This window comes from Pteropus vampyrus, unplaced genomic scaffold, assembly GCF_000151845.1.
Source record: "Pteropus vampyrus isolate Shadow unplaced genomic scaffold, Pvam_2.0 Scaffold68, whole genome shotgun sequence".
Lineage (NCBI taxonomy): Eukaryota > Metazoa > Chordata > Mammalia > Chiroptera > Pteropodidae > Pteropus > Pteropus vampyrus.
Genome location: NW_011888849.1, coordinates 5,722,238 through 5,742,081, shown reverse-complemented (window position 1 = coordinate 5,742,081; position 19,844 = coordinate 5,722,238). Strand labels below are relative to the sequence as shown.

At 40.2% G+C, this 19,844-nt stretch overlaps 1 pseudogene; it reads right to left on the bottom strand.

Annotated features, from left to right (window-relative positions):
• Positions 1 to 942: 942 nt before the first annotated feature.
• LOC111740856 lies at positions 943 to 1,059 on the bottom strand (annotated as a pseudogene).
• Positions 1,060 to 19,844: the final 18,785 nt, after the last annotated feature.

Here is a 19,844-nt window from a genome sequence, read left to right as displayed (position 1 = left end):
TGAGCTACTGGCTTAGGATGGCGTCTGCTGGGACAGCTCATTTCTTTTCCTCATGATCTCTCATTCTTCATCAGGGTATTCTAGGGTTGCTTACAAGGTGGATGGGCAAGTTTCCAACAGAATGAGTAGAAACATATTAGCCTTTTGAGGCTTAAACTCAGCACTGGCACACAGTAACTTCTGCTGTATTAATCAAATCAAGTCCCAGGGCCAGCTCAGATTCAAAGGGAGGAGAAATGGTCTTCGCTTCTTGATAGGAAGTCACATTGCAGAAAGTAGTGTTCACAAAGTGGTGGAGGACTGTGGCCATTTTAACAATCTACTTCACCCGATAAGAAGACATGACATGTGCAAAGGCCTGAAAGATAAGAGAGAGCCAGTGGAGTTTGGGAAGCTCCAAGTCGTTTGGTCTGATAGAAGCAAAGAAGGCAAAGGGGGTGCTGAGGAAAGATATGACAAATATGGTCAGAAGAAGTTGGATTATGAAGGGCCAACCACATATGCAGTCCAGTGAAATAGAGAGATTTTAAAAAAGATTTTTCTCTGCTGATTATCTATATGAGGACTATAAGACAGGTGAAAAATAAATGTAAAATATAATGTAGGGTTGAACATACACATCCTAAATAATATGTTCTGGAGGCTCATAAAAAGGAGATATATGTAGTTTGAAAAATTAAGGAAGACTTCATGAAGAAGGTAGAATTCAAGCTGAACTTTTGAAGAGCAAAACAAAACTACTTTACCAGGTAGAGATATAGAAGTGAATATATAATAAATAGTATTAGGTAAAGTACAAGGGAAGGAAAGCCCAAAAAATATATATTAGCAAGCAGTATGGTTTGGCTAAGCTGAGGGCAGCAGTTCTCAAATTTTTTTTTTTTTTTTAGGTGAGGCAATCCTTGTTTGACCTTGCAAACTGCAAGGACTTTGTCAGCTTACAATCCAGCACCTGGTCTTCCTAGGTGGTCTCCCATCCAAGTACTAACCAGGCCCGATCCTGCTTAGTTTCCAAGATCAGACAGGATTGGGCTTGTTCAGGGTGGCATGGCCATAGACAGTTCTTAATCTTTTTTTATCTTAATCTTCATATGTGACACTCTCTTGCACTCATAACCCAATTATGCCAGACTTAAGACAGGATATGTGTTACATAAGATCACCTGTTCCCTGGTTTCTACTTCATCCTCTCTTGCTCCCTGTCCATTGTGACACTGAGTTTGAGATTCACGAATATAAGCTTTGGTAGGAGAGCAATGAAAGGTGCAGCTAAAGATTGATGTGGGGTCTTTTATCATTCCATATAAATTTTAGCATGACTTGTTCTAATTCTGTGAAAAATGCCACTGGTATTTTGATAGGGATTGCATTGAACCCATAGATTGCTTTGGGTAGTATGGACATTTTAACAATGTTAATTCTTCCTATCCATGAGCATGGTATATATGCTTCCATTTATTTGTATCTTCTTCAATTTCTTTCTTCAGTGGCTTATAGTTTTCTGAGCACAGGTCTTTTACCTCCTTGGTAAAATTTATTCCTAGGTATTTTATTTTGATACAATTGTAAATGAAATTGCATTCTTAATTTCTCTTTCTGATAATTCGAGGTATCACACTACCTGATATCAAATTATACTACAAGGCTATAATAATCAAAACAGTATGGTACTGGCATAAAAACAGACACATAGATCATTGGAACAGAGTAGAGAGCCCAGAAGTAAACCCATACCTACACGGTCATTTAATATATGATGAAGGAGGTATGAATGTACAATGGGAAAAGATACTCTCTTCAATAAATGGTTTGAGAAAACTGGATACATGAAAAAAAATGAAAATGGACCATCTTCTTACATCATATACAAGAATAAACTCAAAATGGTTTAAATATTTAAGTGTAAGACCTGAAACCATAAAACTCCTAGGAGAAAACATAGGCAGTAAATTCTGACATTACTCTTACTATTTTTTTCTGGTATATCTTCTCGGGCAAAGGAAACAACAGAAAAAATAAACAAATGGGACTATATCAAACTAAAAAGTTTTACACAGCAAATGAAACCATCAGCAAAATAAAAAGACACCTACTAAATGGGAGAAGATGCTTGCCAATGATATGTCTGATAAGGGATCAATGACCAAAATTCACAAAGAACTCATACAACTCGATACCTAAAAAATTAAAAATAGACTCATCAATTCTACTTCTGGATAGTTATCGAAAGAAATCCAAACATGAATTTGAAAAGATATATGCACCCCTGTTTACTGCAGCATTATTTACAATAGTCAAGATATAGAAGCAACCTAAGCACCCATTGATAGATGACTGGGTAAAGAAGATGCGGTACATACATACAATGGAATATTACTCAACCACAAAAAATTATGAAACCTTATTACTTGTGACAACACGAATGGACTTAGAGGGTGTTATACTAAGTGAAATAAGTCAGACATAGAAAGACGAATACCACATGATCTTATTTATATGTGGAATCTTAAAAATGAAATTAATGAATGGACAAAACAGAAACAGACTCATTAGATGCAGAAAACAAACTGATGGTTGCCAGATGGAAGGGGGTTCAGGGGCTGGGTAAAAAAGGTGAAGGGATAAGAAGTGCAAATTAATAGTTCCTAAATAGTCACGGAGATGTGAATGAAGTACAGCATAGGGAATATAGTCAAAAATATTGTAAAAACTATGTATGGTGCCATGTGGGTACTAGACGAATTTGGAGGATCATTTCATAAATTATATAATGTCTAACCACTGTGCTGTATACCTGAAACTAATATAAAATAATACTGAAATTATTATTTAAAAATTAAAAATTAAAAATTTTTTTTTAGTTAAAAAAAAAGATGCAGTTTAGAAGATAAGTTACAGGCAGACCCTGGAGGTTCCCAAATGCCAGGCTGAGGAATTTTAACTTCGTAAAGGCAGTAAAAAGTCCCTGAATATTTTTGAGTAAGATAAAAACATAAAGTAAGCTGCATTTTGCAAACACTTATCTGACAAAAGTGGGTAACATGGAGCAGGGAGAGGCTGAAAGAGGATGTTTTTCTCCTACACTGTGGTCACGGCAGGCATCACTCATCAAGAGACTTTTTCTAGAGAAGCCCAGATACATCCTCCAAATTCTTCTCTACTTAATGTTCTTCTAGTGTAGAAGGAAGTGAGGCTGAAAAACATATTGGAACCGAGACAGGCAACCACTTAAAAGTCGAGAGCCCATTTTGGAGGGAAGCAGAGGCAAGGTGGTATGTGGAAGTGGCAGTGGAAATGGAAAGAAAGAATACGTTTGAGAACTGTGTGTGAAATATGTCACTAGGATTTGACACTCGCTCAACTGGGAGGTGAAAGAGAGCGGAAGACTAAATGTCATCCAGTTTTTTAAGATTGAGAGAGAACTGTGATGACACTAAGCAAAAAAAGAAAAGTTGGGAAAGCAAACTGATTGTGAAAGTTAGAAGAAAATGAATACAGTTTGAGTGTTGGGTATAAACACCAGGCCTAAAAGCATTAGAATGAGAGCTGAGGCTAAAGTTTGTAACTACGACAAAAGACAAAAATCTCATGAATATAGCATTTTCTAGCAACACTCAAAGAATTCGTTGGGAGAGAAGCAGACTTCTTAGTTTATCTAAATGTATTACAACATCGTTCAAGATTCTTGGCAAAACCCAGAAGAGAAAGAAAGATGAAAAAGTGGTTGCCAACGAGTTTTGTTTTTCTTTTGCATAGGAAACAATTGGGAGAAATGACTCCTGCCCTGTATAGTGGGCCCTGAACACATAAATTGAGACTTGAAGTTTCCTGCTTCACCTTTGCTCTGTTTCTGAAGTTTGCACTTAATGAAATGTGTGAAAGACTGGATCAAATTATGAAATCCATGTTTTGCTACCTCAATTTGAGATCATTTGTTCATGCAACAAAAGTGTGAGCACATGCTCAGAGAAGACGAGCTGAATTTTCAGTTGTTTCCTTTGCAGGAAGATGATAAAGAATTATGGTTTAAAGTATGGGACTTGGATTAAGATATTCTTGAGTTGAAATCTCAGCACTGCCCTAATCTGAAGTCACTTAATTTCTGTAGGCATCTATTTCCTCGTTTGTAAAATGGGAATAATAATAATATTCACTTCTTGAGATTGTTATGAGGATTAATTGAGAAATACATGTTAAGTACACTCAATTATTAAATACGATTGCTTCACAACTACCCTTATTTATTTTGTGTAGAAACGTTTTCAAATTCTACTGAATAATTCCTCTTATACATTAACATACTCCATGGAGAGTTTTCACATTTTCTAAAAGGAAAATTTCCTTTGGTTTGGCATGAGTAGATGAATGAATGCTTCCATAAAGGGAATTCTCAGAGGCTTCCCCTCACTCTGAGAAGACATGAGGTAATGCTAGCCATAGAGTTAAATCTGCTGTGAAGTGCCAGCCTTACCCAGTCTCTATATGTATGAAGGTAGAGAGATGGACTTCAACAAGTGACCTTCCACATTTGGGCGTGGCAAATTTCTTTTTTCTACTTCTATTAACTGAAAAGGTAAATAAATCAGAAAATGATTAGAATCTTCTTTCACTTCAGTTCCAAAGATGTACTTATAAATTCTTTCTCTTATTAATGTAGGAACATAAAGATGGGGTTATGTGATTAAATTAGCATAGTTCAGGGATCTGAGCACTTAGGAAAGTAGTAGCCGGACTTGGAAAGGTGACCTGGCTAGAGTCCTCCCCATTTGCAAACTCATAGTATTCTTCTGCTAAGCAAACCTGATCCTGGGTCTATCATAATGTTCTATTATTAACAATACAAAAATAATTTCTTCCTAAAGCTACTTTTTCTCCTAGTGCCTTAAACCAGAACATCATTTCTTCATCAAAGAATTTTCTGCAACTATTGGCAGTGGTGTGCTGCTAAATGTTTAACAACTGGATCTCCGGGAATAAAAAGCCCAGGAGTGTAACATTCACCAATTTCCATGGTGTAAATACTCCTACCATGGTTGATTTCAAGCTACCAAAGGAAGTCACTGAACGTGAAGTTGGGAAGACCTGTGCACAACTGGTCCAATGAGCCAATATGAATTTTCTTCAACACCCATTGTCACTGCACAAACCACCTCTTAAGCCATCAAGTAGTCTCAAGTAGAGTCTCAGATGGCAATGCTGTCCCTGGAGCTAGGGAAACAACATGGAGAGGAACTGAGACTGGATCCTCCAGGTGACTGCTGAAACCCCATCCAGATGGTACACACTGCTTTGTTTTATATCATAAATATGTTTTGAGGGCTTTTGTTGTTGTTGTTGTTAGCTACTCTTTCTATACCAGGCTAGCCTGGAAGAGCTATAAGGAAATACGAATAGCAATAAAAATAATATTAAAAAAAGTTCCAGGAGATTCTCTGAGGCCTGTGGGGACCTCGTTCTTTTGGCAGAATCCCAAGAAGCTCATGTCACCTGCTTGAGCAGACATTTAAATTCTTCACAGTCACCAATGCCATTCTCTGCACTGCCCTCTTGTGGCTTCAGTAGCTGCCATAATCTGGGGGTAACTAACCCTTGACCACTTTCTCTCCTCTTCAAGTGTCTGATTGTCACTGAAGCTGTTCTCAGTGAGGTGTGAGGAAAAGTCTCATGAACTTTGGGTACAGATGTTTGGATCTCATCTTTTTGAAAAAATGTGGGATATATTCCCTCATGCTGAATGGGAAGATAGCTGAGTAGTACAACTTAGTCACCGCCAAAGTGTGCCCTGCTGCAGAGAGGCTGGCTGTCAGAATTCCATCTCTTTAGGGTGACCTCTGACATTCAAATCCAGTGTTATAGGGGTGTTCTTGTCCTCTTGTTTTAGAGCCTGGATCCTGGGGATGGGTAATTGGCCATCTCAAAGTTTCTATAACCATTTTTTCAAGGGTACCCATTCCATCCTGATGCTAGGAGCAGATTAGTTTGGTTGCCTTCTTCCCTCTCAAAAGTGTATGTGCACTAGAGATTTGATATTTTCTCCATTTTTTCTTACCTACTGTTGACTTGATGTTGTCTCTTAGCAGAGAAGCAGGCATTCCTTCTCTGAGGGGGAAATGAAGAAACTGGCAAAGGTCTCATTACAGAAAGGCTTTGGAAAGGTGCCCATTCGGAAGAACATTCAGAGCCAGCTCCTGGCATCTCTGCTTTAACCAATGAAGCAAGGTTTCCAGGTATCACATCACAGCACAACTGTTTCACTGTTCTCTTTGGCACAGGTGATTGGAATGGGGACATACTTGTCCTCCTACCAAGAATCAATTTCACAGGATTGTGGAGGCAATGCAGAGAGGAAGTATGTGATATTACTGTGTAAATTGCAGAGTGCTAAAAAGATGTTAATTATCAGAATAGCAATCCCCCAGAGTTAATGGCTTAACCCATTTCTTCCTCTTAAACTTTATACACTCTTCTATTCTGGTACTTACTGTTTAATGAGTGTGTGTCTCTCTACTAGTCAATTTGGTGGTTGAGTCACATCCTATTTCTCTCTGTATCACCAGCACCATCCCAGAGATTTGCACACAGGATCCCACTTTTACAAATGAAGTACCTGAGGCTCAAGGAAGTTCAAAGAACTAATAAGTTGCAGACATAGGACTTGAATTCAAATCCTCTGATTCCAACTGCAGCAATCACATCATCTTGACACATGATAAGTGATCAAAAATGCCTGATGACAGAGGAAAGGACGCGGTGATATTTGCCCCTCAACTGCCAGGGAACGGATCCCCCCCCCCCAGAGCCCCTCTCCAGCTTGTTCCCACCAGGGCAGGACTTGCATAAAAAGTCTAAGGAGAAAAAGACCACGTTTTCCCCTGCGAAGCAGAGAGGCCATTTCTGGAGAAACAATGGCCTTGCTAGGATCAAAGAGAGCTGGGCCCACACAGAGGACAAAAACTGAGTCCCAACAGGACAAGAATGACAACCTACTCTCCTCCTCCTTTTACAAAGGTCTCTGGAGAGCATGTGTACGTGGTCCTTTGAGGCCCACTCTGTCTTCCCATCTCACCTCCCAATCCTCTCCCCTAGTGGTTGTTCTCCTAGCCAGACATGTTCTTTTCCATTCTAGGCCTTCGCCCAAGTTTTTCCTCTGCCTAACATGCCCCTTCCCTCTTTTCCTCTCAGGTCCTCTTACTCAGTCTTCAGCATTTCAGCTCAAAATCTACCTCCTCTCTGCCCTTTAGGACCCTTTGTTTCCTGCATCAATTGCATCCCACTGTGCACTTGCTCAGGACCCAGTTTCTGCCTGGAGTTACAGCACTGATCACATTGGATTGTTACTACCAATGTCAATGCCTTCCTCCCCCACCAGACTGTGACCACACACGGAGGCCAAGACAATTTCTTAACAATTTTGCCTAGCACAAGAGGAGGAGGATGGGTAAGCATTTTTTGAACGAATAAAGCAATGAACGATGTAGAAAAAAATGCCCAATGAACGAATAAACCCTCTTCTTCACCCTTGCCTTATGAAAACTTTGCTCTGCCATTGCACACCCTACCTTCAGATCTCTAGGCAACTACTAAATAGCTGGTTCACAGAGGAAGTGTGGGGGCTGAACAACGGAAACTACAGGACCCTGAAATTGTGGAGAAAAGAAGGAAGCAGCAGGCACAAGACGAGGAGCAGACCCTGGCGCAGTCTGAGGGCAAAGGCACTTGCTGTCAGACAGGCTCATCCCATCTCACGGATAACACATACCAGTGGCCTTCACAAGTTTTTGCTCATGAAACCCCTAAAAGAATTTTCTATTCCTTTGTACGTTCTTAAAGATGACATCTAAAGCTTTTATCTGCTTGAATATTTGAAAAAGTTGTCTAATCTAATTTTTTGTATGTTGTACACATATTTTAAATATGTTTTGGCCAAAATCTTGAGCAGCAGAATCGACATATTAAATTTATAGAAAATATCCACAGACCTTAATTAGCCAAACCAAACTCACCATCAAATCAGGCAGCCAAATCAGAATTACTGTTAGAAAATATCTGACTTCCTTTTTATTTCCAATAAATGTATTTATGTAACACGCTGTCCTCATGATAACCTTCTAACTCAACTGTAGTTCTAAGATAGAGAGATAAGACAGAGTCTTTGGCAAGAGTTTGAAATGTAGGTGACATGAGATGTGGTCCATTTCAGTTTGCTTTGCTCTTCCTGGGCTCTCCCTCTGGAGCAATGTGTTTTGAAATCATCCCTAGGTATGTTGCCCAGATATCTATGCACCTTGGGACCATGGTCAGATTGTATACCAACAGTGAGAATCCAGTTAAGTAAGAAGTTTGCCTTTCTTTTCTGAAGCAGAATTCAGATGAGTGCTCATGCAAAAAAAAAAAAAAAAAATTGGAAAGCAGTTCAAATTTAAGTTGAGGATCTGGAAATTAATTCCCGTAGATGCTAACTATGCCCGTGTGCCCCTGGAAGTGCTCAGGCACCTTCTCTTGCACCACCATGTACAACACCATCTAGATCCTGCACTCACATCCCAGCGGCTCCCTTCTCAGAAGTCCTCCTGACCACTACTGCAGCATCTATTCAGGTTTCTTTTTCTCGCCAACCCTCTGCCTTCTGAGCCCAGGCTCCAAATTCCTAATTCTCACCACATTTCTTCATCCTAGGAAAACTCCATTACTTCAGGGAGAGTGATTTTAAAGAGGTATTAAATGCGAAGGTATTAATATTATGAAGGTATTAATGACTGATAGCCTGCCCATGTTTTAAGGTAGTGTGTGCATTTTTCAAAGAGAAGCTTATTTACCAAAAGGAGTCTCCCATGGGTTAGAAATTCAGGCAAATATAAGAGAAGCTATGGGCACTGGGGAGGGCATATTCTAGATGATTCTAAGACAGTTTAAGACCAGTTATGATCAGTGTGCTGAGAAGCATTAACTTTCTAAGTAGGATCTAAGCCTGACAAGTAGCATCCCATATTTTAAATCTGCAGGAGGTGCTAACTGGAAAAAAGTCATCCAGTGTCAGTTGGTGGATGATACTGCAGTGCCAGAATGGAGATGCAATGAGATCCAGGCAAACTTTACTTAAGTCCCGACATCCTTGGAAAGGTGATCTAGCCAGAATCCATGTGACCCAGTCAAGTGGACGATAAAAGAACTGGGATTCTAAAGGTTATTTCAAGTCATGCTGCATACACCTGAAACTAAAGCCATCAAGTTGTATGAAAGAAAAAGACCATATTCAAGATGTTACTGCTTTCACTCAGGCATATGGTAAATTTGGAAAAGTTTGCACTTTAAGCTTAAGGAGATGAATCTTGCTTTCCAAAATGGGGTAGGAAAATGGATTTCTGCCACTTGACTTCACTAATTCAGCAAATAACTCTGCAAACCAAATCTGTGTCTCTGAATGTAGATATAAAGATTTACAGAGAGAACAGCCAAGAGATACCTTTGAATTTCACTGTAACCATGACATTCAAATGACCTGACAGCACAGCACTGGAATTTAAATAGGATTAAAGAAAATTTACCATTGCAATTGGAGACATAAGTGAGTACGAAGAATCTGCTTCCCCAATCCCCTCCACCCCTATTACTTATTTTCATAATAAACAACAGAGGCTAATAAACATCTGTTTCTCCTCAATGTCCAAGGCATCTTGTTTGCAAACATGAACAACCATTGCTTTGTTCTCGCCGGAGAAAACAAAACACTATCAATCAAAGCGAAGCTACGTACCCCAAACCTGCTGCAGCAGCTGCTTGTTTAAAACCGCATGTCATTCCTCCTGCAAGCCAGAGTCCCCAACGCTTTTGTATCCTCGTCCCCTGCTCTTCAGAGCCGTGCTGCAGGTTAACTCTTGGAGGCTGAATGCTCTAACCAAGGAAGCCAAAGGCTCACCAACTTAACTAATTGCATGCTGACTCATTCACGCAGCAGGATACACCCCAGCTGAGCCCGCCTATGGGCGAACTCCTGCACCATCCTTGCAAGGTCACACCTGGAGTTCACCATTTTGCACCTGCATGTACATAGCCCTGGAAGGAGTCATTTGTTTTCTCACACCAACCTGCTTCTACTATTTGATTTGGAAAATCTTAAATTCTTTCTCCACCATATCAACTACACACCACTGAGAGGGAATTTTGCAGGGCAAATCAGCCTGGAGATGTAAGTAAGGAACATTTTAGATGAACGACTTAAGCCTGAGAGAGCAGATGCCCCCAATTTTCTAGAAAGATTGTAACTCAATAGAGAAAATTGATCACCCCTTGGTCACTTTGGCAGTTTGGAGAAGCAAATAAGACAGTGCTTACATTTTCCCTAGTGTCCTTCCCAGGTAAAATCAAACATCAATTTTCTGCAGTATTGTAGGATTAAATGACATTACAGTATTAAAACAAATCATACGATTACTACGCTCCCTAAAGGAAATGTTCATACTTCTAATCCTTTGGGGCCCAGATTAGCAGGTATCAAAGGCAGAGAAAGGAGAGCAAAGGCTTTTAATGTTACAGGCAGGCAGGATATACACACACAACTGTGTGAGAAATTGGGATTGGGGGGTTACTACACATGTCCCTTCTTCCCACTGACTGGAGCTGCAGAGTTGCTGGCTGAGGTTTATTAGCTACTAATTGGGCTCCAAGGCTCTGGGGCCTCCTTTGCCTAAAGTGCATGTATCTTGGGGGCCTGCAAGCTTCCCAAAGGGAGTGCAAATCTATCTGTGCATAGAACACAGCCTGCAGACTGAATGTGTAATAACTAGAATGGAGATATTGTAACAATAGCAGCAGCTACTATGTTGAATGCTTATTGCATGTCAGCACATGTGCCAAATGCTTTGATATGTTCTGTAGCAAGGACTGCTAATTCTTCCACAAAATTTGTGTTGCTCTCTTCTTCCTCTCCTTCCTTGCAGTCAAGAGTAGCCGTGTAAGTGAGGTCTGGCCAGTGGAAAGTGAGCAGAAGTGATATGCACCAATTCCATTCTAGGTCTACAAAACCATCTGCGTGTGTGATCCTCCAGGCTCCAGGACAAATGGGGAGGGAGATACCGACAGTGTAGGTTACAGAAAGAAGGCAGTGAAAAGCCTTCATCAGCCTAAATGACAACATAGAGAGAGCTGCTGACCTTTGCAATTACTTGTAAATTACGGGGAAAATATTGGATGCCAACCTAAAAATGTGTTTTTCAGAATTCTTTTAGGAATATGTAAGCAAAACAGTTTAAAGACCAATAACTGTCTGCAGAACAAAGACAAGACTCCTTAACCAGGCATTCAAACTCCAGCCCAAACCTTTTCCTTTATTTCTGTCTTTGACTTTTCACCTGGTTAGATTCCCACTCTGGGTCTCTTTATGGTTCTTAATTATACCTGCCCTTCCCCATCCCTGCTCAAACTTTTACCCTTACCCAGAATACTTTCCCAAATACTCCCCTCTTAATTGAATTATATCTCACTGAGGCAGTTTGAAATCATGGCTGCGAATTCTTTGACACTCCATCCATGGCGAAGTGGGGATCTATGTCATCTAGAATCTGGGCAGGCTTTTGACTGCTCGTGTCTGACAATTGAGACTGTGGAAGCGACGTTATGTGCCTTCTGAGGCTGGGTCACAGAAGGCCATGCAGCTTCCATGTTTTGCTTCCATGTTTCCTGGAGCACTGGATTTTGGAACTGTTAAAAAACAAAATCAAACTGATTACATTTTAAAGATCTTATTGGCTTTATCTGATGTGTCACGAATCGGATAGCATCCATTTTAGCAGATAGAAAGGAGCTCTGAGAACTTATACAAAATAAAAGACTTTTATAGGAGAAAGTTATACCAGGCAAAAAAAAAGTGGATTGGTTATTGCAAGAAATTTTTCTTAGAGGGAATGGCAAGGGTATACCAGTGCTGAGCAGGCAATCCCTGACTAAGATTCCACTTCTGGAAGAGTTGAAACCATACTTAAGCCTTGGTTTGGTGACATGGGGCTTAGCATAAGTGACTCCATTTTGGGCCTGATGCCTTGTTTTTAACTGAACCCTGAGTCAGCATGTAAGAAGTCTGAAAATCCTGAGGCCACCAAGGTGGGGAGAACAGGTGTAGGTGCTTTGGTTACAGTTCCAACTGAACTCCTCCTTCCAGTCATCCCTACAAAAGCACCCGATGTGCAAGTGAATCGGTCTTAGACTTCAAACCCATCCATCCGCCAGCTGAATACCATGGAATGAAGCCCATCAATGCCACATGGAACAGGAGTATCACCCAGCCAAGCTCTGCCCAGACTCCTAACCCACAAAACCATCAACCATGAAAAAAATGGTTGTAATTTTAGGCCACTGTGTTTGGGGTTGTTTGTTATACAGCAAACATAACTGGAATACCCTCCTTCAGGGCCCAAGTCAGGGTCCATATTTTTCAAGCTTTCTCTGATTATTCTACCCACTTACATCTCTGAGTTGTCTGATTCTTTATAATTCTGGTCTTAAATTAAATTTCTTTTAAAAATATAAAGCTGTCCTAATCCACCTGTAATTTAAACTCTTTTTATCCTACTGTACTGCTTTGTAGCACTTTATATAATAATGAGTACATTTGTTGATTGATAAGAATGCTACTTGTGTAACATGGGACATATCTGTAACTGTAAGGTGGAGGGGTGAGGGCTGGGGGAGTGGTACTTCCTACCTGGTTTTGCCCTTTCTAGGCACCAGAATCTGTACTGTAATGGTAAGGTAATATTTATCCAATCCAGCATTTATTCATGTATTTATTAAGTACCTACTCTTTGCCAGGCACTCTTTTAGGCCCTGATGATAGAGTGGTGAATAAAGCAAAGTCCTTCTTTACATAACGCTTCCATTCTAAAGAGAAGAAGACAAAAAATAAAATTGATTTATTTCGTTAAAAGCGCTAACAAGAAGAAAAAGCAAAACAAGAGTGAAAGAAGATTGTTTCATACCGTATAACCAAAGATGTCCTCTCTGAGAGTGTGATTATCTCGACAGACACTTGAAGGAAGTGGGAAAAAAGTAGAAGTCATGCTTATGCCTGGGAAAGAGCATTCTAGGGAAAAGGAGTAGCAAACATCAAGGTCCCCAGACAAGAATGTGTTTGGTAGGTTGAAGGAAGAAAAGATGCCCAGGGTGACCTAAGCAGGGAGAACAAGAGAACAGTTGGAAATGAAGTCAAGATGTGTGTAGTGGATGTCACGAGATGGTGGTCAGGAAGGCCTTACAGATCAAGGCAAGGACTTTAGATTTCACTCCAAATGAGATGGAAAGTCATTAGGGATTTTTGAGCAGAGCAGCGGTATGATCTGTTCTTTAGAAAGTTTACTCTACACTATTTATCATTTACATTCAGTGCCAACACACACTGCAGAGAGGCAATCTTCAAAGCAACAAGACTAATTTGGAGCATTTTGCAATATCCAAGCAAGAAGCTAAGACTAGAAGGCTAGAAGTGGAGATAATGTGAAGTGGTCTAATATGGATGTATTTTGAAGGCACAGTCCACGAAATTCCTTGTTGGATTAGAAGGATGAGAGAGAGATAAGAGTCAAGAATATTCCAAAGCTTTGTAGACTGAAGAACTGGTAGAGTGGAGTTGACTTTGGCTGAAATAGGGAAGAGTGTGAGAGAAGCAGGTTTGGTTAAAGAGAATCAAACTTTGGGTATCTCTGCAAAGCAATTCTGGAGGGATTTTTTAGCTCAAGATCTTACGAGAATGAATTCTTGAGACTGGTTGTAAGTGATCTATTATCTGCGATGACAATAGTAGACAAAAATATAGCCCAAAGGGAGAGAGCTTTTTAGGTAGTACAGAGTGATCACTTTTTCTTTTGATAATTATTTATTGTTTTGATGTGAATTAGAAATATAAATTATAGAATAAGGCTGAACCAATTTTTAAGAACTTTATTAGAAGAAAATTCTAATTAAACAATAGTAAAGTGATAAATAGTTATGGAGAAAAATCATGTCAGCTATACACTAATGGATGAACTTTGGGCAATACTGGTTTACAATTTAATATTCAATTAATTTAAGAATCTTTAAAGGTCAGTCTCTGAGAAGAGAAGCCTTAGCCATCAAGTCTGTCCTGATTAATCCAAATTGTTATTCATTTACAGTGGGCTAATCGTCTTATGTGATCCCCCACCACATTTTTTTTTCACATGAGATCTGCTCAGGGGTGGTGTGCCCTTTACCAAAGGCCAAAACAAACATTAGTAAATTATTCTCATTCCATGTTCATATATAACTGCTCAAAGGCGACTCTAATTGGAACACTTATAATTTGGTTGATTTCCAGAGAAGAATAAGCTTCTTTCATAAGCCCCGCACAAGGCCAGTTGCTGCCTTACTCTGTCTTCTGATAGCTAAAGGTTTTGCAGGAAGCTCCACTGCCAAACTCTAGTAAGTGACTCCACCTGAGTCTGCATGTGGCTCCTGTGACACCAGCGATCTTCAGTTGACAGTGTTTGGTGGGAAGAATCCCTTCCTGCTTAGGGTAGAAACAGAAAATAAGTTATCCCATGAACCCCAGAACATGACTCTTGCTACCACCACCCCCTTTTAATACATGTAAGCCCTTTAAAGCCAACCTCAAAACAGCCCTATGAAGTAGCTACTATTGTTCTACCCATTTCACAAATAAAATAACATCTGAGGCTCAAGTAGCCACATGTCCAAAGTCACCTGACTGGTAAGTAACATAACGTATTTTATGACTGCTAGTGTTTCAATCCATTCAATGGGACCATAGCACTTTTGTGGGTTACTTTATTATAGCTGTGCCTCCTTCCCAGCTATTCTCACTCTGAACTCAGGACGACTTCAGGAAAATTCAATGATTACCATTCTAACTAATTGACAAGGCTTTTGCCTTGCCGAATGAAGTGTGTAAATTGAAAAGAATTTGGAGAGAGAATACGAAAGAGAAACCTGTGCCAATGGATTGGCTGCAAAAGGAGGTTTGGGGAAGACAGAGAAACCAAGGGAGAGAAACTTGAGGAAGCACGAGGGATTTCTAGTGCAGAACTCTAGTTTCATCTTTGTAGAGCATTAGTATAATTTTCCCCTTAAATATTTGGTGATATTAACCAGTGAACTTGACTGAGTCTCAAATTTTATTTTTCACTTCTAACTTTTAATTTTGATAATGTGTGATATATTGTCCCGTTTCCTCAAGGCCACCCTGATACTGGTAATGCCGTTTCTTAATCTAGAAACCAGTTACTTAGATATATTCAGTTTGTGAAAATTAATCTATGTACTTTTCTTTATGTATGTAATACTTCAGTAAAGTTTATAAAAATATTTTTACTCTGTAAAAAAATATTTTAAAGTATGTCTGACTCTGACGGAGGCAGCGTCTGAGATCTTGCTCTCTGGCATATGTCGTCAGTTGGGCTCAAATCAACTCTTATGAAAATTCAAAAAAAAAAAAACTGACTGAAATAATCAGGAATGTTACTGACTCACATAACAGCTCTGAGGAAGGCGGCCCCTGGGCTGGTTACTTCAGTGTCCAGTGCTATCAGTAAGGACCCAATGCCTTCTCGTGTGTCAGTTCCATCCTCAGAGGTGCAGAAGTTCTGGGTATTCTATCTAGACACAACCTTGCCCAGAGGAAGAGGGGACTTTCATCTTTTTAAAAGTAAAACAAATTTCCTATCAGCAGGTCTGGTAATTTTTTATAAAATTAAACATATCTACCCTATGTGTCTACCCAAACCCACATCTCGGTATTTACCCTATGTGTCTACCCAAACCCACATCTTGGTATTTACCCATGAGAACTGAAACACGCACACACACACACACACACACACACACACACACGCACGCATGCACACACAGGCACACACAGAGAAAACATACAAGAATGTTCTTAGCTGCTTTATTCATAATATCCAATACTTGGAAGCAGTCTATCGAGTGGATAAAGGAACTGTAGTACATTTAGTCAATGAAATACTACTCACTAATAAAAAGGAATGAATTATCAATACACATGACAACATGGATGAATCTAAAAATATTATCTAGAGTGAAATAAGCCACACACAGAAAATACATACACAGTGCATTGTGGGGAAAAAAAATCACCAGTGGAAAAAAAGGATAGATACAGTAGCTGTTTGCCTCTGGGAGTGGTAGGGTGATGAGCTGGCCAGGATTGACTGGGAAGGGGTATAAAAGAACCTTCTGGGAACACAGTAATGTTCTATGTCATGATAGGCATTTGAGTTACATAGGTACATGCATTTGTCAAAACAGCAAATATACATCTAAGATTTATATATTCCTTTGTCTCTATATTTTATCTCAAAAAAAAAAAAAACAAAATTTGAAATTTAAGTAAAGGGAAAAAAGGCAAAGTGTTTAGGAAGAAGTGAACTGATATCTGCAATTCACTCTGAAATGCATTCCAAAAAATAGGAATAATTGATAGATGCTAAAAAAGATAGATAAATGGATTAATATGTGATAAAGCAGGTTAATAAAATAATGGTGGAAACTAGATGGTGCCAAAATGGGTTCTTATTGTAAAAAGTGTACAAGTTTTACACTTAAATTTTTTCTTATAATAAAATGTTAGTGGGGGAAGGTTTTATGAAAAGAAAGAGTTTCAAGGCAAAGTAAATTTGGAAAGCATTAGCTTAATAAAATTTAAGTAGGTTTCTGCAAGAGAAGATTTATTAGCATCTTAAATACACTGATATGAATGCTAAAGATTGTGTGTGTGTGTGTGTGTGTGTGTGTGTGTGTGTGTGTGTGTGTGTGTGTGCTCCCTAACTTAGGGAACCCCATCAAAATCAAACTGAAAGGGAAGAGAAAACGGGGCAACAGAGAACGCTGTGTTCTCCAGCACCTAACATTCGCCCACCCTCCAGGGGCCAGTGCTCAATGACTCTATCCCTTCAGTTCAGTCCCCATCTCACTAGCTCATTTGCCTTCAGTCCTGGGCTTATGAAGCAAGCTGCTGTAAATCAAAACGGAAGCCAGCAGGTCTTCCTAGTGAGCTTGGCTGCCTTTCCCGCTCTGACCTCCTTTTAGGAGTAGGAAGACTGCCATCAATTCCTCATTTTCATCAAATGAAAAGACTTGGATTTGAGCCCCCTCATTCTCAAGAGGAAAATAGATTTCCTAGGGCTTGAGCAAATTCATTGTTACTGATTTTAATTGGTGATTAAGCCCTGAACATCTTGAGAAATTAAACCAGTTTTGATAGCCCAGATCTACAGGAAGCCAAATCGTCACAGTTCTCCATACCCGCCATGTGTTAAAGTGACATTTCAGATACCTCCCCATCTAATTTTGGTGACTTTTTGTTTGAATTCGCACTTGGTGAATGTTAATAGTATGTGGGGGTTACGTGTGCCGAATACATTGACATTTTCTCTCCTGAAGGAAGAACTGTACCGCCACGCCCGCCTCTGACTACTTTGCTGTGTGTTGGGGGTGCAACTGGTGCAGAGGATGGTGCAAGAACAAGGAACGATGCCCTCTGGCCATATTCTTTGCATCGGTTCCTCTGTCTTCTTGAAGTTGCATATCTAGGTGCTTAGGGACCAGGAGCCTCAGGGGAAAAGAAACCTCCTTAGGCAGCCTCTTGGATTCTGAAAGTCCAAACTGTAAGCTGCAAGTGTCAGCTCATGAGCACAAGAGTGCGCTCCAGAATCTGGAGCCAGTAATGCTTCCAAAACAGACATGTGCCAGCAGCATTAATTGGACACAATTTCTTTTCAAGCCATTTGCTTTACATGTTCATCCTTGAAGCCTGTGGAGAAATGGAGCTAGCAAACGCCTGCAAATTCATCTGTCCGCCTCTGGTGTGGAGGCTCACTGAAGCGTCCTAATGGTGCCTGCTGTGAAAAGGAAGTTTGTGCTGCAAACACACTGTATCCTCACTTCTTAGCCCTGCCAGGGGCCGCTGTCACAGCCTAACACCAACAGTCAAAAAGCTTCCTTGGCCAAAAGGCTCATAATGAACACACTTTCTATAAGCCTGACAATGATTTATTTGATGTGGCCTCTTTAAATTTAAAGCCAATGATTTCGGAGAAGCCTTCAAAACAAACATTCATTTTAAGAGTCAGATTTTGCTTTTTCCAAAAATTATATTTTTCAGAAACATTAAAATAACAGGGAGCATTGCTATACATCTCCAACAGGAAACCCAGTATGTGCCTTTCCATGGTCATAGGCTCTTTATTAAAGAGACAATGAATAAAAGACAGATTGCTTTGGCTGAAACTCCCTTTTCTCTCCCCACTTCTGCTGATAAATACCTTTAGCAGAAAGCAATCCAAACAATACCAGTTCCTCCGTGTGACAACACAGAGCTGGCCAGGGGAGCAGACTCCAAGTACCAATAAATCATGATGGCCATGCATGTTTCTGCTTCACTGCTACCCTGGCTTATCATCCAAGATGATTGTGTCATGCTATTTCGGAGCTGGCCAATACTCAAAGCAACTATTGTGCATGCACATCGGATGTTCAGAATGCTAGAGCAAGTGTTTTATCAAAGGTAATAAGATGTCTGTTGGTTCAGACTACTGATAATATAGACTCAGAAGTTCAAGGCTGAGTCCAGGCTTGGTTTCTTACCCAGGTTAGCTCTTGTTCTGGTTGAGGCCAGTCTTTTCTTTGAGACTTCTTCCTGAATGCCGCAGGAGCCTCCTTTTCATCTCTGTTTCACACTTTCCTCTGTATGACAGTGGTTATTTACTGAGCACTTAAATTGTATGCATGCCTCATCGCTGCCCCATATTATACCAAAACAGTTAAAATCATCCTTATTGTGAGGAAACTGAGGCTCAGAGAAAATTTGCCAAGCGACAGTGCCTGCAAGCAGCAGAATTGAGATTCCAACCCATATCTGGGGCCCCAATTCATGGGTCCTCAAGCCTACGGCCACACAGCAGGAGGTGAGCTGCAGGTGAGCAAGTGAAGCTTCATCTCTATTTGCAGCCACTCCCCAGCACTAGCATCACCTCCTCAGCTTCACCTCAGATCATGAGGCATTAGATTCTCATAGAAGCACTGGTCCCTGGTGCCAAAAAGGCTGGGGACCCCTGCCCTAATGGATATACCATACTTTCCTCTACCTTCTCCAGTAGTTTCTTTTTCCCCCACACAATTACTCATTCTTCATACAACAGTGGAGCCATTCATTCACAGGCCTGGGAGGGGACTCTTGGGTGTCAGAGACTTCTCTTATCCTCACCTGAAATGCCACTCCTGTCCTCTGTAGCCACACCTACGAATACTTTAACACAGAAACCATCACACTGGAGGTTGCATAGGCCTTAAGATTGGACTTTTTTTGTTGTTGTTAAACTTTAAAAGAACAGACTGCCAATTTCATTGAACTCTGGTTTAAACTCTTAAAACTCTTCCTAAGAATTCTCAAGAGACCTCAAACGTTTACACTCACCAACCACGGTATGTTGATGGAATAATAGCTCCTATAAATACTATTCCAATTAACCAAACATTACACATATGCTATTGTGATTAATAAACAACAGATTCCCTTGAGAGTATCTCTAAATTCATAGCGTGTACTTTCTGAATCATTAGATGCTAAACAATACCACTGTGCCACGCCAGGGCCTGAGGAATAAAAGAATAAATGCAATAAACATGAACTCTTATGATAAATCCTAACTCCATATTCTCTTCACCAACAGTAAGCCAGAGCCATTTGTACTGTCCTTCTGCCACTCTCCTAGAATGCTGCTGCCTCATCCATTATCCAAACACCTCTTCATCCCTTGGGGCCCAGCACCAGGCTCTTTTGCAACTTCCTTCACTCT